Here is a 25,000-nt window from a genome sequence, read left to right on the forward strand (position 1 = left end):
CCTAAACAAAAGACATCATCTCGAGGCTCTGGGGAATAAATGTAAGGATTTGTATGAGTTATTCCCCAGAGCCTCGAGATGATACCTTTTGTTTAGGACTGAATTTTAATATATATGGAAAGGGATGTATTCTTTGCTTCCTTGCAAGTTCATTGGAGAGGAAGCATAGCTCTACGAGGCATAAAAATGTCTGCGAAGGAGGCTACTGGGCATGCCTGACTAAGTTACGGGTTAGCAAAGGACTAGCCTTTGCAAAATGCAAGTATAAAGAGCTCTTTAAACTCAGTGAAGGAGCTCATATGAGCAACTGGACAGGAGATTTCCTTTTCACAGGCACCTACAACCAGAATGCAAAATTTGTGGCTTCGGTTTTTTATAAAGCAGTCATGATTAAAGTTGAAAGTTACAGGGAAGTCTCGGTTATCTATTGGCTTGTGTCTGTGTTCTGTAAGCCAACCCCCAACACCTGCCACTGGCAATTTGGGGGTTTCAAACACTTCGCTTTTCTCTTTATAGTTCCAAGCAACAGCTTCCGATTGACTCTCAACATTGGCATGTTCAAACAACAGTCTTGAAAATGATCCATAATGTTCTCTTCAATTTGCCTTTGCAACGAACCTTCTGGTGAGTACTGTGGATTCGTCAGGGAAAACAATTAATTGGCATCCGGGCCAGTTGTTCTTTAAAACTTCCATTAACGAAGAGTGACTGACATGTTGGGTTGTTATTCTTGAAATCTGGCAATCCATATATAGACATTTCCGTAACGAATTATTTCATGTATAACAGACGGCGATGAACTAGGCTCACTTTAAATAATCGTATGATCTCATCCAAATGCTCCTTGTTAATCAATTCAGTGTAGCCATGCTCCAGAATTAGGTCACTGTGTTTTTTGCAGGCTTCTCTAATATCTTTCAAAAGTTTTTGCTTTCTTGTTGTCAAATCTGCTTCTTGAATGTTGACCATATCAACTCTGTTCACCATAGATTCATAAGAACACTGCTCAAGAAAGCAGGGTGGAAGACCTTCTAGAGCGAAAGATACTGACACAATTTGACCGCGTGTGCGAAAATCGCCCTTTTGTACATGGTAAGTAGAGTCGGTGGGACTTCCATCTGGGAAATCTCCTTTCCCATATCAGAAATAACTTGAGCTAGAAATTCTTGTGCCATGGCCCCAGTATCACACTTGTCGGTGATTTTTGTGCTTGTCTTTGCCATAATGCAAGGGTCCTATTCTTTGCCCTTGGTCCACTCTATTTCCCAGTTCTTTCACAACCTGGCTTGGCTTGGTGAAACCAGTACTGGTTGAATGGTTAGAAACATCATCAAAACGCATGCTGTTTTCAATTTTTGAAGTTCCTCTGCTAACTTCGCATCATCTAATATTTGTGCTTGCTCCTGTTGAGACTTGAGGCTTGTGGCACTGGATTCTTGACCACTTGAAAATATCACACTTTGGCGGTGGCAGTCTTTGTTGATTTTTGATGATTGATGAGGCAAGGAGCTTATAGAGGCTGAGTCACACATGGAATGTGCCGGCTCTGATTTTGTGTCCTCGCACTCCTGAGACATTTCAAAATCTGGTGCACAAATACATTGTTACTCTTTTGAAATCTCTCCCAAGTTCACCTTTGATTGTTTCAAGATGAAAGTCATCCTCCTGACAAGGCAAGAAAATTGCATGGCTTCCATCTTCGAACAAAACTACGTAATCCTCTTCACCATCAAACTTCCTGTCAAATGCAACCCATTTTTCAATACCGTAGTATTCTGGCAAAACTTACTTACCTGGGTACTTTAATTGGTAGTCGCTTTCCCAAACTGATATGAGGTCAGTATCAGGCAGGCCAATATTTTTTATTACATTTTCATCAGGGTTAACTTTGACTTTCTTTTTTGGTCGAAAATGGCAGCCTGATTGATACAAGCCATGTATTCAAATGACTTAGTAGTCGTTAACTTTTTTTGGCTTATTACTGGTGATCGAAAGGAAAGATTGACCCTGAATAGTGCTTGTGGATTTACCAAGTAAATGACACTGTACAGAAAAACCACACTTTCAGCAGAGCTTTGCTTTGCAGAGCAAGGTGTACAAAAGCTAATTTGGAGACAAATATATGCAGTACAAGTCAACATGAGTTTATGACGTGTAATTAAGTAAGTTTTCCCTGGACCTGTCGTATTTTCTTCAGGCAATTATTTTGACCAGTTACAATAATAATAATAATAATAATAATAATAATAATAATAATAATAATAATAATAATAATAATAATAATAATAATGATAATAATAATAATAATAATAGTAATTTATTAGTTTCTATAGCGCATATATCAATATAAATTATCATACACGCTTTATTCTATAGGTTAAACATAAATGCACATAAATGGACGGGTATTTTAAAATCTAGGGTTTGGCGACTGTTACATTCAATCCTTAATTTAAACAATGCATGGATTACTCACACAAAATCCTCTTCACCATCTGCCATACTACTCTGATGAAAATTCCCAGATCTCCAAAGCGGGAAGGCATAGGCAGAGACAGACTGAAAGCTAGGGATTTCATTTTGCTGTGAGAAAGTAAGTTTTTGCCGTAAGACTCATTTTTCTTTGAAGATGAAGAAATAATGATAACTACCGAGGGAGACTTTGCAAATGAGCCTCTTACGGTGGCCCACAAGTGTCACGGCACGTACACCAAGTCACGGCACAACCACGCCAACTCATGGCACAACCGCGCCAACTCATGGCACAATCACGCCAACTCACGGCACAACCACGAGAGTTGTAACATGGAGGAAGTGAAATGCTACAGCAGAAGTGAAATGCCATGGCGGAAGTGAAACGAAACGGCAGAGACATTCAGTGCAAAATGGCGGATTCAATGGGAGACGATTTAGGAGATGGAATCTTCAAAAAAGACGACGAAGAAGGTCTTAATCGTTATTATTTCTTCAGAGGTTTTGAGTACGAAGAAATTCGTTTGTTTTTACTGAAGAACCATGACATTGAAATCAGCCTAAGCACCTTTAAAAGGTGAATAAAACGATGAGGACTAAAAAGACAACGGCCAGATTACAACATTGATGAAGTGAAGGTATCCATCCAACAGATTATCAACGGACATGGATGTTTGCAGGGATATAGGGCAGTATGGCACACACTACAACTCAGAGGAATGAGAGTACTGCGGATCATTGTGCAACTGAGAGAAATCGACCCAGAAGGCACAGAGTTAAGACAGGGTCATCGCCTAAGAAGGAGGACCTATCGCAACCCTGGTTCAAATTATGCGGGGCATTGTGATGGCTTCGATAAACTGAGACCATTTGCTTTCCCGAACCATGGCTGCACTGGTGGCTGGAGTAGAAAGATCATGTGGCTATATACTCAATCCAATAACCAGCCAAACAATGTGGCAGCCTATTACCTTGATGCTGTGGAAGAGTATGGTGGGTGCCCAGTTGATCTGGTCATGGAACTGAGAATGGTATTATGACGGGTATTCAGTCTTTCGTCAGGGACGATCCCGATAGCCACAGATATGTACCATCTCCCTGAAATCAGCGCATAGAAGCCTGGTGGGGTTTCCTCAGGAAATCTCATTCTAATTGATGGATAAACTTTCAAAGACATGGTAAACAAAAGAATAGTTGATCTCACTTCCGACCTTCAAAAAAGGACTATCTGTGGTTTTTCTTTTCCTACCTATTGCAGAACATTTTAGACGAAATAAAAGAACACTGCAACACACACCGTATTCATGGTTCTCGACATGACACTGTTGTCGGAAACCGGATATTAGTGACTGTGGAATGTAGTGAATGTGTAGAGTAAATTTGATTGACATGCGAACGATTTTGACCGGTATCAAATAAAAAACAAAAGATTTTGTACGACTGAGTATTGAACGAGATTGTGACAACGCGTGTTTGATTGTTCATTAAAGAACGTTTACAGTCCTCTTGAGTGGAGTGGAACATTTTGTAAACAGTGGTCCCTCGAGCCGAATTTGGCCAGATTTTGGTCGAGATAACGCTACGAAGTCGAAGAAAGGCAACGCAATGGAGAATACTGATGGGACGGTGCCGTCGACAGCTGGTACAGAGAATATTAACAAAGCAATCGAGGTTAGTCTTGCAAAGAAAATAAAAATTAGAGGATCCTTGAGAGGAGCGGCTACGAAACTCTGTAACCATATCGGCGAACGATTAGCAGATGGAACTGTCTCTGTGGACGTGTTTTATTTGAAAGATAACATTCAAACAATTCAACAAAAGATTGAATCACTAAAGAAACTGGACAAAGAAATTATTGATCGATGGCGAGTTGTGACGATTACGAAGTAGAAGGGCGCATGGAATCGGAGATTGAAGGGAGTGATTCTGTGCGAACTGATTTGAATCGTGGACAGAATGGAAGACGCATTGAAACAATTGTTGCCACCGGCCCCAATTCAACAACAGATACCAACTCAAGGTCAGAATGTTTTCGCCGGGTTATACGCATCAACATCACAATTTCCCACTAGTTCGCCGTCACCTAAGAAAACAGCCAAATTGCCTAAAGTGGAAGTAAAGAGGTTTAGGGGGAGAATACAAGAGTGGCAGGAATTTTGGGATTCCTTCGAAAGCGCCATCAACAAAAATGAAAGCCTCGCAGTGGTAGATAAGTTCGCATACCTGCGGAGTTTAGTTGTGGAACCGGCAAGATCAACAATCCCTGGGTTTCCCCTCACTTCAGCCAATTACACTGCAGCCGTGGAGGTTTTAAAGAAACGATACGGGAAAAAAACTACCATTCAGAGAGCGCATGTGAATGATCTGCTCAATTTGCCACACATTTTTAACGACAAGGACACCCCGAAAGTTGTATGATAGAAACACATTTCCTAGGACTAAAGGCTCTCAGCGTAAATGAAAACACATACTCGGCCGTGGTTGTACCGGCTGTACTGCACAAATTGCCTTTCGGACTGACCATCATGCGGGGCACAAATTTCCTAAGCTGGTCCATGGAGGAAATTTTTGAACGAACTGGAGCTGAGAGAAGACCATGACCACGTGGTGAAGGCGAGTGCTGGATCTCAGGACCAAAAACAGAGTGCATTTCGGAGCAGGGACAGGGACAGGAGAATGACAGGAAGCTCGACGAACACTACCTTGCATACAAAACAGGAAATGGATAATTGTGCGTTTTGCTTGGGCAAACACGCCCATGAACACTGTCGGAAAGTAGTTGATGTAAACAAACGCAAATTCGCTAGATGTTTTAAGTGTTTGAGGAAAGGACATCGTGTGAGAGAGTGTAAATCGTTTGAGTTGTGTAATAATTGTGGTCGAAATCACCACATTTTTGTATGTGACAGCCCTTCTAGGGTTGTAACTAATGCATTCAAAGTTCCACCAGTTATGAATCCAATTAACGCTAGTCCCAGTAACTTACATGTGGGTATGGGTGGGCGTGTAGCCTTACAAACAGCATGCACTGCTGTTAGTGGGGAGGGAGAACCGCGGAAGGTTAGGGTTTTGTTTGATGCAGGTAGTCATCGCTCCTTTGTGACCCCCAGAGTGGCTCAGCACACGCAGCTCAGAATGATTCGTCAAGCTTGGCTCGGGATTAGTACGTTTGGACAAACCTCCCGAGATATGCAGCTTAGAGATGTCGTGCACATGAAGGTAAGTGCACTAGGGGGTCAGAAAGTTATTGAGATAGAAGCCTGTGTAGTGCCTGAATTTTCAAAAATTCAAAACAGTCACATAGAGATTGCAAAATATGAATAACCCCACCTTAAAGGGCTGTAGTTTTCAGACGTGAGCAAGGGATCGATGTATTGATTGGCCCGGATTACTTGTGGAGCTTCCAGAAAGGGTGCACAATCAGGGGCAAACCAGACGAGCCTGTTGCCGTGGAAACGAAATTGGGGTGGGTACTATCAGGTCCCATGAAGAGCTCTGGGAATGAGAGTGAAGCCCGTTCAGTGCAAGTTAATTTGATTGGGAGTGCTCACGAAGAACGCTTAAATTTAGAACGTGACGTCCATAAGCTATGGGATATGGAAACGCTGGGCATCATTGAGTCTGAAGACGAAGTGCACGAGGTGTTTGTAAATAGTGTGTCATTTACAGGAAACAGGTATTCCGTTAGATTGCCATGGAAGGAGGGGCAACCAGAACTGCCAAGCAACTACACTACAAGCTTGCGCTGCCTGAAGACCCGGGTCGCTAGACTGGAAAAGGAACTGGAAGAGTTAAAGGAGTATGCATTGATAATTCAAGATCAACTAGAGGCTACGATAATAGAGAGGGTAGTTGAGCTGGAGAAGGCGCCTAAAGGAAGGTGTGGGTTGTGTATGGCGCGGCGTCGAGGGAAGGTAAGGTAGGCACTTCCTTGAATGATTGCTTGGATGTTGGGCCCTCGCTGAATCCTTTGCTATTCAACATATTGTTGGGATTCAGGGAGAACAGAGTGGTACTAGTCGGGGACATAGAAAAGGCGTTTTTCAATGTTGAAGTAGATGTGCTGGATCGAGATTGTTTGCGTTTCCTGTGGATGGAATATCTCCCGATTTGTCTCGTATTACTGTGTATTGGTTTTGTCGTGTTGTATTTGGAGTTAACCCATTGTCATTTCTGCTTAACGCCACACTTAGACATCACCTTAAGAAGTACGAAGAATGTGACCCAGAATTTGTGCAAAAATAGACCCTGTTACCGATACGGCGGCCATTTTGATTTCTATTGTTTCGAATAGCCATTATGGGATGCCCAGGGGGCAAATACATTTTAATTTGCCCCCTGGTCATCCTATAATGTCTTTCAAAACAATAGAAATCAAAATGGCTGCCGTATCGGTAAAAAGGTCTATTGAGGGATTCAAAAGAGTGGTTGGGACGACCCACTTCAAGGTGAAGTCAAGCAAGGTGTTGAAAGTTGGATCAAGAGTCTCATCGATTGCCAAACGATCACGATCCACCGATGTGTTTGGGATCATTTGCTTCGCGGACGCAAGCAAGAAAGCTTACTGTGCGGTTATTTACCTGGTATACATAACCAGTACTGGAAGATACACAAGAATGTTGACTTCGAAGACGAGAGTTGCCCCATTGAAAGAGTTGTCGATACCGAGGCTAGAGCTCATGTCTGCCCTGATGCTGGAGACGGCATCAGGCTGGAGTGAAGCGGTCGAGATTGTGGCTGGATAGCATGACTGCGCTACATTGGATCATGAACCGTGTGGAATGGAAACAGTTCGTCCGGCATCGCGTGAATGAGATTCTAAAGCTGAATAAAAAGTGAGATTGGAGTCATTGTCCGGGTGAAGAAAACCCAGCGGACATTGGATCGAGGGGAGTGTCTGTGCTGGAGCTTAAGCGGAGCGAGTTGTGGTGGCATGGTCCAATGTGGTTAAAGGAGAGAGAAGACAGTTGGCCGACAGTAAAAGCGACTCAACCCATGACCGAGAGCAGTGAGGAAGAACGTAAAGCCGCAGTTTTGGCAGTACAACTTGACACGCCTCTCGGTTTAGACAGAGTTGTACAGATTTACAGGTACAGTAGTACAAGAAAGCTTTTGAGAGTGACTGCTTGGGATAATCGGTTTTGTTTTAACGTTCAGAAGAACAAGAAAGAAGAAAGAAAACAAGAAGCCCTCACATTACAAGAGTTAACAGAAGTGGAAAATGACTGGATTAACGTGGCACAGAAAGAGTTGAAACGGGATGACAACTACAAGCAACTTGTGGGTACATTTGGACTGTTGGAGGATTGCAATGGTGTACTTCGATGCAAAGGGCGTTTGGAGTACTCAGATCTGCCACATGACGCGACAGAGCCGATAATTTTGCCTAAAGACCATTTCTTAACATACCGGCAAATTCAACAGTGCCACAAGAGAGTCTTGCATTGCGGAGTGAGAGGCACACTGGCGGAATTCCGCTCGAGATTCTGGGTACCAAAAGGTAGGCAAGTGGTGAAGAATGTGCTCAGTCAGTGCTTTGTATGCAAGAAATTAGAAGGAAAGTCGTTTGCGCAGACACCGGTTTCTAGTTTACCAGAATTTAGAGTGAGACCGTCTCCTCTGTTTTCTAAGGTTGGCGTGGATTTCGCAGGGCCATTGTTTGTGAAGACTAGAGGTAAACAGATGAGAAAAGTATACATCGCCCTGTTTTCGTGTTGTGTGACGAGAGCTTTGTATTTGGACCTAGTGGAGGATCTTTCAGCAACAACCTTTCTGCGTTGTTTGAGAAAATTTACAGCCAGAATGGGAACACCAACTTTGATCGTGTCAGACAATGCCAAAACGTTCAAAAGGACAGAGAAAGAACTGCAAACGCTCTACCGTCATCCCGAGATAATAGGGAGCTTAAGCACGCGCGTTTTTGAGACGCGGACGGCAACCGGAAGAGGACATTTCGTGTACCAGGACAGTGTTGTCTTCCAGATTTTCATACTAATCACCTCCAACGGAGAAAAGATACTTACCAATGTAAATGTGGTTGTGTGAAGACAAGTTAAAAGGAAAAACAGCTCACTTCCGGTTGCCGTCCGCGTCTCAAAAACGCACGTGCTTAAGATCCCTAATAGCGGAACTGGGGAACAGACGAATTGAGTGGCGTTTCAACCTGGAGAGGGCCCCATGATGGGGTGGATTCTTTGAGTGAATGGTTGGGAGCGTTAAAAGGTGTTGTAAGGTAATCGGTAATGCCAGGTTAACTTTCGATAAGTTGCTGACGGTACTTGTGGAAGTGGAAGGCACTCTGAATTCTAGACCGCTAACGTATGAGTATAACAACCCCGAAGGGGAAGTTTTAACTCCCACACACTTGATCTAGGGAAGAAGACTTCAGTCATTGCCAGAAGTCACTGAAGAGGAAGACAAGAGTGAGAGCACTTATGCAAGGAGATACAAGTATCTGAACCAGAAGCTGCAACATTTTTGGAAGAGATGGCAGCGAGAGTATTTGAAGGATCTACGAGAGAGTCACAGGATGCAAGGTTCTTCAAACCGAAAGTCGCCTAAGGTAGGAGATTTAGTTACAGTTTATGATGAAGGCACAAAGAGAGGTAGTTGGAAGTTAGCAGTGGTAGAAAGGCTCATTACAGGAAAGGACAAAGAGGTAAGAGGAGGGAGTGTGAGAGTGATCACAAAGGGGAAACAGGTCCTCATGAGCAGGCATGTACAAAGGCTCTTTCCCTTAGAAGTCCGCACAGCATCACTGGAAGACACACCCGGAGTGAATAAGGGAGGTGATGCGGAAACAAGGTGGGACAGACCTCGCCGAGCTGCCGTGCTAGATGCTGCCTGGAAGAAGAAGGACATGCTACTGAATTCTGAACAGGACTTAACGAAGCGGTTCATCCTTCACCCTAAACAGAACCCTAACCCGAACCCTAACTGATATGACCGGCGAGACACAACAACTCGCAGTAACCGCAACCTTTTGAGTTCTTAGACCTAATGAGTGTAATTCAGAACTAAAAAATGGCATTGACCGTTCTGAGAAATGGCAACGACCGTTTATGAAAGGGAAATAAGCGTCGGAAACCGTATATTAGTGACTGTGGAATGTAGTCAATGTGTAGTGTAAATTTGATTGACATGTGAACGATTTTGACCGTTATCAAATAACAAGCAAAAGATTTTGTACGACTGAGTATTGAACGAGATTGCGACAACGCGTGTTCGAGTGTTCAATAAAGAACGTATACAGTCCTCTTGAGTGGAGTGGAACATTTTGTAAAACTGTAAAAGGAAGACCTGATTCACTGTTACACCTTCCAGAACTTCATGGGGCTGCTGATCAGTTCCTGTTGTCCATAATTGAAGCGGAAAGACAATATGCCCGTTCTCATCTCATTGAAAGTGAGTCAAATAATATTTATCAAGAATAATTCAATTATGTTTCAGATGTTTGTGGTCTTGGAAAACCTAATGATTGGAGGGAAGCAGCGGAGCTCTACAATACTCTTCTGCAGTATGCCTACAATGGGAACACATGACTGGGGTGTTTTTTGAGACCAAAACGGCTCAAAACCATACCCTTTGGCGCAGCACAAACTTATATATAATTAGATAGCCTATACCTTCATTGCAAATGGAATTGAAAAGCTTGTCTGCTGTTGTTATTATATTTAATCATTGTTATTAGAGAACTAGAAACACTCAGTAAGATAATAATTATTGTCATACAGATCTTTCAAATCAGTTGTCACAATATGGATATAACAATGTTCTTACAGTAATCATTCATGTGAACACATCCAATTTAGTGTTTCACAGACTAAACTGGAAAACTAAGTTAAAGTGGTTTAACAAAACCTGTAAAACAAAATTAATCAAAGTTACTTGTGCTTATTAAGTAGTCATAATTATTTTAACATTAGAGTTATTTCTCAGCTGTTCACGTTTCTGTTGATACAGCGTCGTCCACGAAAAATAGAACTGGAACAAAAAACGAATAAAAAACTGGAATTAAGACAGCATCAATCCAAATTATTCATGATTATTAATCTGAAACGTAACAGAGTCCTTTCCTCAACTGATTGAAAAAATTGGCATTTGTTAGTTATTATTCTTGATCACTTTTTTGGGTACCTTGCTTGTCATTGTAATTAACAATTGACATCAACATTAGTCATTCAATGTGCCCTTACTAATTTTGTTGTTGTTGTTGTTGTTGTTATAAAACAAACTTATGCCATATAGAATACCAGAATCGAAGAGATTATCAATACCCGAGAACTCCACTGAAACTGTTTGTATGTGTACCATGACCCCTGGTATAGGGCAAACATACTTCACTGGTTCAACTGTTGGAGCTGCGAGATCTGCCATTAATAACCATGCAAATGCTTTCTTTCTGGCGTATTAACATACCAAGCATTATTGTTGTGGTGCGACCAGATGAAATTATTACTTTGCTTGGCCCCGGATAAATGTACCATTAGTGAGAAGTGGGAACTGTAAGCCTGTCAACCAAACATGCAAATCTATCATTCATCTAAAATGACATAGCATGATAATTCCAGTAACCCTTTAAGCATATTCTCCTCATTATTACTTCCATGTAAACGTATTGTTTCAACTCGGGATAATTTGTTCAAAGATTAAGACAGTTCATTTTCTTGACCAGTCTAGGTTGTTCTCGACACTTGTATGTTGGTCAAGTAATGGTATTGTAACGAAAAATTAGGCACTGATTGTTACGCTGAGGACTTGAAAGCTTACGTTCAACTAAATGTTAGTGCATGGCAAATGTTTGGCCTTTGCAAAATGCTAAGAGGAAAATTTCTTTAAATTGCTCAACAGGCCCCCACATGAGGGAAGCACAGCTTGTGGTCAGGGTTGCGCTTCAGACATCCATGGTCAAACTGTACAGTTATTCCAAGGTCTGTTTTCCTAATCTCCCTGTGTTTCTGCCCCGTCAGCCAACCAAGTACTCCAGCTGGTGTCAGATCTTGGGTGCTGAAGCTTTCACTCTCTTGATGGTCTCCTGTAGGAGATTGATCCGGAACATCTAACTCTTCTTCGACATTCGAAGCAATAGCTTCTGTGTAGCCCGTTATGTGATATTCCTCAAGACTAAGAAGCAAGTCTTGGAAGTAATCCATGATGTGCTCTTCATTGTGTCAACGTGAGGAACATTGTGGAGAAAATTCAGGTGCCATCAAGGAAAATAGGTAGTTGGCATCCACCTTTTGTTGCTGCTCCAATAACAAACAGACTTCGGGTAAGTTCAGGATATCTGGAAATGACATCAGACAACCCATAAAGTGGCAACTCCTGTTTGAATTGCTTGAGGAAGAGGGCCCTCCTGCTTAATATACTGACAACAATTGAGGCAGTTATGGAGTCAAGTGTGCTTCCATGTATCCATGGTCAATGATAGCGGAGCTCCGTGCGCACTGAGCACCATAGCTAAGAAATATTTTGGTAACCCATCGATGTGAGAAATTTTGGTTTTATAGCCATGACGTCATGAACGTCCCTACATACGTACGTACGTCCACCCCTCCATGTATGCCAATGTGACCAGTATCACGTAACCATATCACGGGCTCAAGTTTAGAGCTCATCGAGGAGATCTTCACTGTTGCAGAGATTGTAAGCGTGCGCATTGGATCGCTTCCCTATTTTACAGCTAATATATGCTGGCACTAAGTTGTTAACACATTTTATACATTATTGTCATGTCCCGCAACCGAAGTTGCTCCTCTATAGTTAGCCAGCCAAGAGCTTTCAAGACCGGGGTAATATGATCGTATATCCTTGCCTTAGTTAGTATACGGGCAGCAACGTTCTGCATAAGTTGTAGTTTATGCATGTTCTGTTTGTACGTACCAGACCATACAGCAGAACAGTAAACTAATTTACTAAACACAATAGAGTTGATCATTATATACAACACAGCTTTGGAAAACAAGTGGCAGACCCTGCTTATTTGACACAAACTAAATAGCAAGGATGACGATAATGATGAAATGTGATTATTGAATGTTAAGCCAGATCTTTGGCGGACGAGACAGGGCATAGTTGTTGTCCAAGAAAGGGTACAGTGACCTCAGGTAGCTTTGATACAAGTTGCCGTGTTCCAAAGAGTACAAGCTTAGTTTTATCCGGGTTTATAAGCAAATGATTTGCGCAACACCAACCAGCAATACTTTCGAGATCCTTGGCGACTTGTTGCATAGAAGAGTGGATATTTTTAGACGCACGCGATAGGTAAATCTTAGTGTCGTCTACACTTGTCAGATAATAATTGGTGTATTTTTTATTTTAAGATAATAATTGATGTATTTTTTATTATAAACCAATAAAAGAATACATATAAGGTAGTTGTTCTATTATATATGATTATTTTAATCACAGCTACTACAAAACATGCCCTAAATATCCGATAACAATAATTGCATACACAATATATAGCTTATTAAATAAAAAAAATGCTAACATCGTATTGTGCACCCAGTCTCCTAAAACCTGGCTTGTCAATAGTACGGTTTGAAAGCTGTAAAAATAGTAGACTTGGATGATTTTGAAAGAATATTTCGGCAGTTTCTACAGACAACACTGCACCTGTTAAACCTATACTAAAAAGCCTGGATAGCTCTAAATGAGCAATAACTTGAACATTGTCTGGCGAAAGGGCTAAGCCATTTAAAGACAGCATAAGTTTAGACGACAGCTTTACTACCTGAATGACACAGTACTATGTGCATTCAAATTTTTGCAGTTGTCAAGGAGTAAGTACCCTAAATTGGAACACACAGTTTTTCCCAAAAAAGTGATATCTCTCAACACATCTTGCCAACTTAGATCTAAATAAACTAGTTTTTAAGAATTGGCTAAGTGATGTAAAAGTGCCAGAGCCGAATACTTTATGGTGACATTCCACATGGAAAAATAGGTGAAGGCTTCTGCATGGGACATTATTGTTGCCATTGGGTGTTGAACAATTTTCTGGATCATCCACTCATCAATGGCGACAATCTGCCACAAACAATCTGTGTTGCATAGCCTCATCCATCCTTTAGAAGCTCTGCACATTGAGCTCATAATCTCCCCCCACAGAAGTGTATTCCAAGATCTCGATCAGAACTTCATCGGGTAGCGCTGAATGAAATCACAAAACAGTAATTTAGACTGTGCTTCAAATGCCTTAGAACCTCAATTGTTGGGCGTGTTTACTGAGTAAATAAACACACACCATATATGTATCTCAAAATCTATAAAATAACCGAAATATATGAGGATGTTTTATTACATAAAGTGTTTTCTCACAAGGGCCCTACCCTATAAACCAATGGAAAATAACGAAAGGATGAATAAAAAAATAAACTTACCCTCAATGGAAACAGATTAATCAACGCAGGTCTCACTCTCAGTGAAACAATCCTCTGACAAAATTGAACGCATAGTTATTATATCATAGTTTTATACAGTCAATGAAATTCAGCTTTATTTAAATAAATAAATAAATAATAAAAATAAATAGTGTGTTTATTATCCTTTGGTAGCTAATGGTAGATTACAGAATTGCTGACAATAAGTATAATATTATAAATAGAATAAATATATCACCTATCACCAAAAATCCAATTACACTTAACGAATATTAGTCAGAAACAACTCGCACTTCCAAAAAATGAAACTTTAAACAATATATTGAAAGGTTTACTGGTCAAACTCAAACTCACCAATTTCACTGCAAGTAGTTGTGGTCTTTTCTGCAGAGCTTTACAGACTTTGACTAAGTCCCAGATAAGTCTAATAAACGACCAACAGTTCAGATTCAATGCAAGAAAAGACGCGATTACAATTTTAGTATAGAAAATACTACGCTGAAGTGATCTGAAAAATTTCTAACTATGGCCGTTCACCGTTCAAGTAATGTAATTCTTCTTGCCATCGAATATTTCATTGATTCGAAAGGAGAAAGACATAATATGAAACTTTTATCAACTCGAAACAACTACTCACCTTCGTTTGCCTTGAAAAAGCGAATAGTTTTCTTCATTTCGTCTGATAAAAGTGATAAAAAACTCTGCCGGAGCTGGAAGTACAAAACATGCTGCCGAACGAAGCGAAGGGGGGGGGGGGGGGGGGCAAGGCATGGCGTTTGATCAAGGGGCAAGTCGGCTCCAGGGCACAACTACCGCGAAAATCACAGGAGCCCCACAAAATGCCTGGCGTTTGAAATTAAAGAAAATACAGAGAATATAGCGGAATATAGACGGAAAAAAACTTGTTTCAAGTTTTTTTTTAATTTTAATTATTTTTCCTTTTACCGCAAAAAGTGGGGGCGGGGGCGCAAAAAAGTGGTGGCTCCGCGGCCGTACCAGCCCCTCCCCCTCCGCGGTCCCTAAAGACAGTGAAGACACCTTTGTGACCAAATAGCTAGAACCAGAGCTTTCATTAAACCTTAGCTCACTGGGCTCAGTTGTTCGAAAGCCGATTATGTTAATCCAGGATTAGCGTAAACTTTTGCTTCATGTTTTTAACTTTTTGGTGAAAATTTCCTTTCCTTATTTTTGTTTTTCAAGATTGACTTCTTCTATTGTAAATTTTTGCCGAATATCAGCGTTGAACAGCATTTGGGAGTAGAAAAATAAACTCCTTGGTTAATTTTTAATCTAGGATTAGCGTTAATCGGCTTTTGAACAACCGGGCCCTGGATTTTACGGTAATCACATGTCTGTGATGTTACGGGTGAAACTGTGAGCAATGGCTGTTTCCAATCTGTTTAAAAATCACAGCCCCGAGAAATAATAGCCGTATATAAACTTTCATTGGTTTAAAATAACATTAAATGAAAAGGAAAGCAAGATTTCTCTGTCATCTACCGCATTCTCGTTGCTCGTGCATTCATCCATCCGCATTTCGGTTTCTTGTATCAAATTTTACAGCTTTGGGTTCCCCCTTCGTATTACATTTTGTTTCTTGGCAGTTGTCGCATCCAGATTTCTCTCACCTTATTCCTTGCCGCCATGTTGAAAGAATTTGCATATTTGTCCATCCTCGATGAACAAATTTGATCACGTGATCCGCTGTGTGCCAGGGTCTCCTTGGTCAACACTAATTTGACCTAATTTCCATTCCTCAAACTGACATTGGACATTTCGTAACAATTACGCGACGCAATATCCCATGTTAATATTGACAATCTTACTGCTCTAAAAAGCATGAAAACAGGCAGAATTACAGCTTTAGTTCAACAAGAAATAGCGTTTCTAGGCTATGCCGTGCTGATCTACAGTATTTAGGTCTAAAAACCCCGTTGAAGACGGTTAACTTTCAATTGTTTTGCTGGGTACTACTATTTCAATATCTCTAAAAAATTCGTTTTTTCGGGAGGTTGTCTCATTAGTCTAGTGGATATCGGAAACTGCACGGTGAAGCCATCCCATTCGGGTTCAACTCTTTGCCTCGCCTATTGTGAATCTTCTCAGCTTGTTTAAAATCTTTGTTTTGTTGAAGTAGATTTGAAGTCTAAAGTAGACTGTACGTCGTATAAGTTGAATAAAAAGGGAAATGTCAGTTTGAGGGAGGAAGAAGTGATGACCGGTCTTCTTCCGACCCACCGCCATATTGAAAGCCGAGAAGACCCTGGGAACGAGGCTGCCTCCGCCATGTGCACGGACACCAAAATGGCGGAAAATGGCGCACGTGAATCACGGGTAATGCGATCACGCGTTGCATACGTAATAAGAATGGAAATTAAAAATGGTAGTTCGAACGAAAACAAACAAGGTACAAATATAAAAATATACATATAGAACGCATATAAAATAAAGAGAACAAACAAAAATAATGTGCTTATATAACTTATATTTCAATTAATGGGAAGGGACGTAAAATAGATCAAAGCAAAATAAAACAAATATAGAACGAAAATAAAAATACGTCACAGAAATGGAATAGATGCATTACATAGTAAAGCTGTTTGAATATTGACTGGAAAGGCGCGCCATATTCGGCTCCAAGACTTGCTTGCGGGCAATTGTTGTTCATTTCCCGGTTATTCCGTTCGCGCTTGAGCTTTCAAGTCGAGATTTTTCCTGGTAACGCACACTACATGCGTGGTAATACTATCACTGTAACTCTATGTACGCGCAAGCTACAATGAAAATCCCTAAATTTCCGATCAATGTATGGCTGACTTACAATTGATCAATTCGTTTTCTATTCGATCCCTTAGTTTTTTTATCGAGTCTAAGATCCACTACTTTCCAATTCACTTCACACTAAACCCATGCTGATGATAATAATTTAATGAACCTTGTGGTTGAAAAATCGACATAAAAGAGATGTATATGTAAATTACTAAATAATCATTATGACGTTAAAGCAGGTTGTGATTTACAGAGTGTTTTTTTCTCTTGTAAACTCCGTTTTTCGGCCACGGAAAAAAAAAGTACTTGCTACCCGAGAACTAAACAGCCCTTCCACGAATTACTCCGTCTCGAAAATCTTGCATTTCAACAAAACCTACAAGGCCAGCTGAATATTTTCGATCGGCAGATAACATTGTTTTCATGTCCCAAATTCATTAGTTTTGTTCGCTGTTGTTAGCGTCTGAGTCATTAAACAGGTCTTCAAAACGCTTGTTCTTTGTTTTGAAGAATTGAAATTTTATGATGTCACTGAAATAAGTTTATTCTTCATTCAAGACCAGACACCTGGAGCATTAGAAATCCATGGCTCATTATCATAATGCTTGCATTGTAGGCAAGTCCCATTGCCGACTATATTGCTCCTAAAAAGTAACTCACCTAAACTCAACCCATCGGCACCTTGTTTATAATAAAAGGAACCATGGGATAACGTTTTTGTTAAGAGAAAACGTCAATAGTTTGAAGTGAAAGCGCTTTTCGGGGAATCATTGAATGAAATTTGAAACCGCTTTCTGTTTTCCAAGCGTGACGTCACTTCTTTTAAGAAATAACTCACAGAAGTGACAGCTGGTTAAATTTAAACCGCAAGGAAAACTTCCTTTCGAAGTCTTCTCGAGAACGGGGATTTACCCGAAGTTGTTTCGCGCGCATTTTTGTAAAGCTCTTTCAAATTAGACAAAAGTTGCAAGCAAACAAAGGAGAATTCGTTGATTGGTGGCACGAAGTTCCGCTTTAATGTGAACTTTCAGGCGCGTTGGTATTGGGCGCGTTGCTTGGATGCGAGCAAGATAAAACTAGAGATGAGTGAACTGGTAGGACTTACTGGATACGCGAGCAGTAAATTGACACCGGAAAATGGAGAAAAACGTCCACTTTACAATTCCCCCGGGGCTTACTGACTTACTCGAGGAATTTGTCGTCAAGTGCATTCAGGAAAATCCTAGCGATCTTGTCGAATTCGCCGCTGATTACTTCAACATGTTGCGGTTGGGAAGAAAAAAGAAGGACAGCAAAGCCAGCAAAGAAGCGTCGTCGTCTAAGCCAGAGAAGAAGGAAAGCGTTGAAGACAAAGATGAACTACCAGAGCCTCCAAAAATGCCAGCTCGCGGGCGAAGAAAGGCTGTTGCAGCCGAAGCATATAATCCAAACGAAAACAATGCTGAAGTCAAGCCTGTCGTTCATCCGAAAACAGACGAACAATTACAGCGCTTGAAGAAATCGGTCGAGAATATTTTACTCTTCAAATCGTGCGACCGTGACCAGCTGAAAGAAATTCTGAACGCGATGTTTGAAAAGAAGGTAAAACCCGAAGACGAAATAATCCGCCAAGGAGCAGACGGAGATAATTTTTATGTAATTGATAATGGAGTCTTCGATGTTTTCATTAAGAATGGCGGCAAAGAAGTTAAAGTGCACACTTTCAAGAACTCGGGAAGCTTCGGAGAGTTGGCTCTGATGTACAACTGCCCAAGAAACGCCACCATCATAGCAAAATCGGAAGGGAGCATCTGGGCCCTCGACCAAGCCACCTTTCGACGGATTGTTGTTGGAGCCGCAGCGAGGAAACGACAAATGTACGAAGCGCTTCTTGAAAACGTGCCTATGCTTGCCGAGTTGCAGCCCTACGAAAGGATGAACCTAGCCGACGCTTTAGAAACGAAAATCTTCGAAGAAGGCGAGTGTATTATTCGTGAGAAAGACGACGCGGATTGTATGTATTTTATTGAGGAAGGGACAGTTCGAGTTACTGTTTCCGACAAGGAAATTTCGCAGCTTACCAAAGGGGCGTATTTTGGTGAACTCGCACTTGTTTTAAATCAACCTCGGTCCGCTTCCATTTTCGCGTTTGGAGGGGAAGCAAAGTGTGCTTGTCTTAACGTAGACGCTTTTGAACGTCTACTTGGACCGTGCATGGACATTATGAAGCGAAATATTGGAGAATATGAAAAACAGAGAATGAAGCTTGGCTTGGACTCTTAGCTTATACACTCATTCTTGTTGACAGGCTTGCTAAAACACCTGCTCATTGTGGCACGGTGGCGAGAAAAACTGAAAAATATATTACAAAAAATATATCCGTCGCCAACTTGACCTGTTCCTGTGCCCACGAAATTGGAAGAAATTTGGTTATTTTTGTTCAGCATTTTGGTATTGAATATAATTTCAAAGGAAACTGGTGATTTCATGGAAAACAAACCGGTCGCCAGAGCTTTTCTAATTACTTATGCAACAGCCGAGTCTTTGCATTTTAATTCTTATTCATTGTCTTTGCTGCGTTATGTTTTTAAGACTTCGCTTCACGTCCTCGTTATTTCTTTAATTGAATTTCTATGATTTAAACTGTAACTCTAACGCATTTGCCTTTCCTTCAAAGTTTATCGCGATATCCACAACAAACACAAATTTAGCTCTTTTTTTTTCAGTATTTCGAATTGAGCAGAGATTGTACTCGTGTTTTAGTTTGTTGTGAAATGTTATCTCACAACGATGACCTTTGCCGTTTTGTCGTCTGATGATGTAAAAGGATAATTTTCTCGGTCACAGATGAAGAAGCATTTAAAATTGAAAGAAAGCAGCATTATACTTACAAGACTCTCGTTATAATATGAATTTTGTTCAATTTAAATTTCATTGTTTTCACTTTTGTTACTGGGCATACCGTGACCGTGTAACATTGTGACTTGTTTTATGACTATTGTTATCTCATGATTCGACGTCTTCATGTTACCACAAAATAATATTTATGTCTCGCTTGTATTCAAATGATGGTGTTCTGCGGTTCATTTAGTAAAAACGTAATGTAAGCTACTAAAATCTAATAGTGAGATGTACAGTGAAATAAATGACTTCTTCTGGGCCTTATATCTTTGTCACATTTTAATTTTATACGAATTTGGTAATCTGTTCTAATCTGATACCCCTTGTGGAACTTCAACTGAAATAAATGCTGCTCAATGGCTTGTCATGGCTCGTATTTCGCGCGACAGATCTTTTTATCAGACCTGTTGATCTCGTGTATGGTTAAAAGCCTTTTTAGAGGAAAAAGAACCATAAGTCATCATTGACATTCTTTTCAAAATTGACTTGTAGGAGGCCAAAGCCAATTTTCGTGGGAAAGAGGTGCGTTCCTTAGAGCCTGCAAGCTGAAATACAAACCGCCTGAAGATGCCTTCTAGGATTTTTGTTGCACATAGTTATTCCCAGCTCGAAAGCCCGGTTTTGTACGATTCACTACCAGCATTTTTATTGTTACACAATTTTTGCAATGAAGATATCGAAAATCAGTCATTCAAGGAATGGTTTAATGAATTTCAGGAGGAAAACCATTATGTCCGCTACGTGTATCATGAACTGGGACTTTTCAAATAGAGGTTATCTTGCTAGGAGATTTGTTTATTAAGTTTTGAAACATTATTAACTTATTGTTTAATTTCTAAGTATCCAGTTTGGTAGTATCCACCAACTGAGCGTGAGGCTAGACCAATCGATAATTGAAAATACGGCATTTGACCCACTTATCAAATGGATTTAATTTTGGATTTGTGGCCATTCTGTCTACGTTGTGGGAGGTCTTGGAATCAAACAGGTATGTTTTTATAATGTTATTATTATTATTATTGAAAAACAGACAAACAAACGAACAAACATGGACGCGTTTCATTTTTGTCCGCTCAAAAGCAATCGTATCCCGACGGTTATTTTATTTGTTCGACCAATAATAACACGAGAGATTGGAATGGCAAAATTGCCATGCAATCGTCTTCGGAGCGATGCGCCAGTCAGTGATGGCATTATCTCAGATAAACCCAGCCTTTATCATGGGAATTTTAAAATAAGCCAGTTATCGTACAGAAATTCAGTTGTTGAACTTCAAGAAGGAGGATTTGAACTGCATTTTGTAATTTAGTTTAACGGTTGTAATTTAGCGCTCCCTTCTCCTTGTCATGAAATACATCTCTAGGCAACATTTTCATTTCAGAAAAGATTGATTTACATAGCCAAAGTGCGTTCTGACATTACTTTATTTGCCGACGCTAGTATCTTTCCGTCAGAGACTGTTTATTTTTGATGGACGAGAGGAGGAGTGGGGTGGGGGTCAAGTGGAAATTTTAGGGGCTGCCCCAAAAATGTATTAAACGTGGCTAGGGTCCTCCTGAAATATTTGAAACTTAGTGATTGGTACCAATACAAATCACAAGTCACACGTACAGGCTATGGTTTCCCTGGTACTCCGAGGAAGAGTGTTCACCGAGAAATTAGAAACTCATTTTGCTTTTTAGTATCTGAGGAAAATTCTATGTAGAAACCCTGGGAGCGAAGCTTGTAAAGTGCAAAGTAGAGGCCTCTTTATAACAGTTCTTGTTGATTAATAGTAATTTATGAAATCACAGCATATCATACCTTTTAACATTGCAAAATAAAGAGTGTGCATGTCATTTCACACATAAATCATTTGTGCTTGTGTGAATGGGTCACCAAGGTAAAACTACATTCTCCGGGGGAGGCCATGTTAAACGTTTGGCAAGCGGAGGGTACCATGCCACTTTTACTTACGATCAACAGAATCCCCCTTAAAAATAATGCTGTACAACTCAAAAAAGTAACACAATTTATCTCGGGCACAGGTGAAGAAGTAAGAAGTCAAGTAATAAACGTTATGATTAAGTAGGCGTTCTTCTTTTGATTTAGCGTAAGTCTATGGAATCAGATACCTCACCAAAAGAGGAATTGAAAGGAAAAATGTGCTGGCCTACATCGAGCCCCAATGCGTGGAGGCGTTAACGTGGGATGCGTTAGTCGTCACTCTGGTTATACGTGGAAAATAACAAATTTAAGGTTTAGTCAGTACTAGCCTACTGAGTAGACCTGTTTTTGGCTCGTCACGCATTCTTTTCTCTTGCCGAGCCAAAAGAGGCTAACTCAGTACGGCGTTAGCAACACTATTCCTTCCAACAATTGATTTTTTTGGTTGGTTATTAGTTGGAGATGATTTTGGGAAGATGCAGTAAGTAGGTTCAGCGGCAGAAGCTGTTTCCTTGTACAATCGTTGATCAGTAGGAAAGTTATTTTTTTTCAACAGCTTTTTCGTGTTAAAGGCAGTTCTATGAATGGACATTTACACTTTTTCTGAGGTCAGATTAGTTGGAGGGCAAGTACGGCTTAAATTACAGCATTAAAAACAAAAGCAAGGTTAACACACCATAACACCAAACCCGGTGTGACCCATTCTCGTCCCCAGAGCCCTCCGTTACTTTTGGTCACGTGTGAACAACAGAAACGGGGGGCTCTAAGGACGAGAATGGGGGAGTTAGCCAATCTCGTATCCAGAGTCCTCGGGCTTTTTGGTCAGCGGCTCAGCGCCCGGAGAGACTCTGGGATAATGGACTGCATTTTCCCAAAAAACGCGGTCTTATTGCGCATGTTTGAGTATTTTTACTTTTGACTCGACGTTTGGTATGCTACAACATACATCTTCAGAAGTGACGGTTGAACAAATTCAAATATGATATATATAAAATAAGAGGACTTGTAACTAGAGAGTGCCGTGTGTTGTAGCATACGAAAGGTCGAGTCAAAATTAAAATTCGCTTTATGATTATGTTTGTAGCCGCTGTTTGTTTTATGTTTGAGGTTAAACGGAAACAGACAACTGTAAACAGTAGGAAATAAATGGCGTGTTGAAAGTGTTCGAGAAACAAGAACTTTAGTCTTACACACCATAAAAGAAACTGGAGAAATGATCATTACAGAATGAAGATGAAACTTCTGACGCTTTCGGTAAGTGTATTTTTAGTCTTTCAGCGTGAATTCCATCGTGCAGAATACCATCGAAAAATTTTTGGTGGAAACGACACCAATGTCCTGTTCTACTACAATTTTATGTTTCCGTAATTCTGAATGGCTTCGACAAGACCTTCTTCCACGGATTTCTCCCCAAAGAGACTGATGTAATGTTTTCCCATGGTACTCCTGCAACAGCAACAGTAATCAGTTTTTAGCAGCGCGGGAAAATTTCTGTGCTATAAACGTCTGCCGTTTGGCGTAATTCAAACCGTCGTTTTATTATTTTTGTGATTTATATATTTCTGAGGTGCTCTAAGTTAGGGGAAAACTGCGACGTAAGAAAAAACAAACACATGTTTCAAATCTCCCTTTAAATTCTGGGGTTTCCGGTGTGGTACTTCTTTATATTACTTACCGACTTCTTGTCGGACTGTTATTATCATGCAAGCGACCAATCAAAAAAATTGTTTAAGTCCATTATCCCAGAATCTTTCTGGGTACTCACCCGCTGACCAAAAATTTCGAGGACTCTGGGTACGAGATTGGGGGTTAGCCAGTGTGGCCATCATGTCACTTATACGCACAACTATTTCAGCTGATTCATTGGAAGCCATGGGCAGTTGTTTTGGTCTTGTTAAGATCTGCGAACCACAAAAAGTGGTTATGCACCCTCTTTAACTGGCAGCTACACACAACAAATGTGGTAAGCTGGGTTGGGAACAGCACGGCAAGCCTGCGTAGAGATAGTGAATGTATGGAAATTTTGCCGACTTTGAACCATTATAAATACTTTATGGTTTGCCGATTGTGGATAGCGAGAATACCTATGAAAAAGCACTTATATTCAGAGTATTTTCGTGAAGTATGGCGATCACAATCAAGCTATAACGACCGTAAACAAATTAATTATAAACCCTAGGAATCAAAATTCTGCAAATTCCCGCCAAATTTGAAGCGACTTAAAGGCCCGTGCAAACGCTCGCAACATTGTTGGCCAACATTGTTGGATGAAGTTTGAAACTGGTCAAACTTCATCCAACAAGTCGCAACAACACGCAACAACACACAACATGTGTGCAAACGCTCGCAACATGTTGGGCCCAACAATGTTGCGTCTTGTTGGCCAACAATGTTGCGAGCGTTTGCACGGGCCTTAAGGAGATTTGTAATATCCAATTTTAAGACTTGGGCAATGATCTAATTTTCCGTTGGGTGAATGATATTGATAAAATGACTAAAAGTATTGTAAAGTGTTTGAAATCTGCCCCTTTTGAATTCGGCTACGATCCCATACACTCACTGTGCGCGTTTTCCCCAAAACTAATATGGCGTCAGAAACTGTCAAAAGGTCTATCGTTGGAAGTATTCATCAAGGTCACGAACGGTTTAGTGACCTCCTTGCTCCAAACTTTCCATTTTTAACCACATTCCACATGCCTCATGCTTCATACTTTCGATAGACGTTCTCCACGTAAATGCATCATCCTCATGGCATCTCGGCTCGTCTAGTGATTCAAACCATCAAAGTTCTTTCATAAGCAATGATTACTCCTGGATTTATGTCTCGTAAAGCGAAGAATGGTCAGCAAACCGTTAAATATCAGTATACCGATTGAAAAAGGCGTTACGATGTCGGTCTCCCATCCAGATACTAACCCCTCGGTCGTCTTTTGCTTATATCTATTTTTTGTATTTGATAGGGTTTTCATGGTTTAAATTGTCCGTTGTTTCAGTTTAACTCTTATAGGAGGCAGTGTAGCTCAGGAATTAAGGCGCTTGCCTTGAAGTCCGGATATTCCGGGTTCAAGACCTGCTCTGACCATTCGTTGATGAAGTTGCTCCCGGTAATCCCTGATTCAATTTCCCAGCTGCACTTGTAAATAGCCGACTGGTTTGCCTTCGGCCAGTTGGGATTCTCAAAAGTTGTTGTTCTGTTTCGTCGTTTCGTTAATGTTTCATTGGCCCTGAAAAGCCCTTATGGAGAGCGATCAATTATGTATGTATTTTATTGTACTCTTGGTCTAAATTTGTTCATGCAATCGTGATATTAGAGACCCTTACGTCCGAGGACGAGAGCGACTACGATTGCGAGTTTTCCGTAGTGAGCATGCGCATAAGCTTTAGAGGCTAACATTTTTTGAAGTGCACGTGCTCGGAACGGAAAACTCGTAGTCATCCTTGTCTTCTGATCTAAAGGCCCCTATTAAGTTAGCCAGCTGTTTACTGAAACACTCTTCCCATTTCAATACAAGTATATTCATTTCAACTTGTCTTTGCAAAGCGGCGGATAAAATTTCTCTGAGATCAGG

General features: G+C 40.7%; 3 pseudogenes; all 3 read left to right on the forward strand.

Annotated features, from left to right (window-relative positions):
- The first annotated feature begins 4,428 nt into the window (after positions 1-4,428).
- On the forward strand, positions 4,429-5,796 carry LOC138046544 (uncharacterized; annotated as a pseudogene).
- Positions 5,797-7,467: 1,671 nt separating this feature from the next.
- On the forward strand, positions 7,468-9,412 carry LOC138046545 (uncharacterized; annotated as a pseudogene).
- Positions 9,413-17,468: 8,056 nt separating this feature from the next.
- LOC138045922 (cAMP-dependent protein kinase type II regulatory subunit pseudogene) lies at positions 17,469-19,769 on the forward strand (annotated as a pseudogene).
- Positions 19,770-25,000: the final 5,231 nt, after the last annotated feature.

Source organism: Montipora capricornis, chromosome 4, assembly GCF_036669925.1.
Source record: "Montipora capricornis isolate CH-2021 chromosome 4, ASM3666992v2, whole genome shotgun sequence".
NCBI lineage: Eukaryota > Metazoa > Cnidaria > Anthozoa > Scleractinia > Acroporidae > Montipora > Montipora capricornis.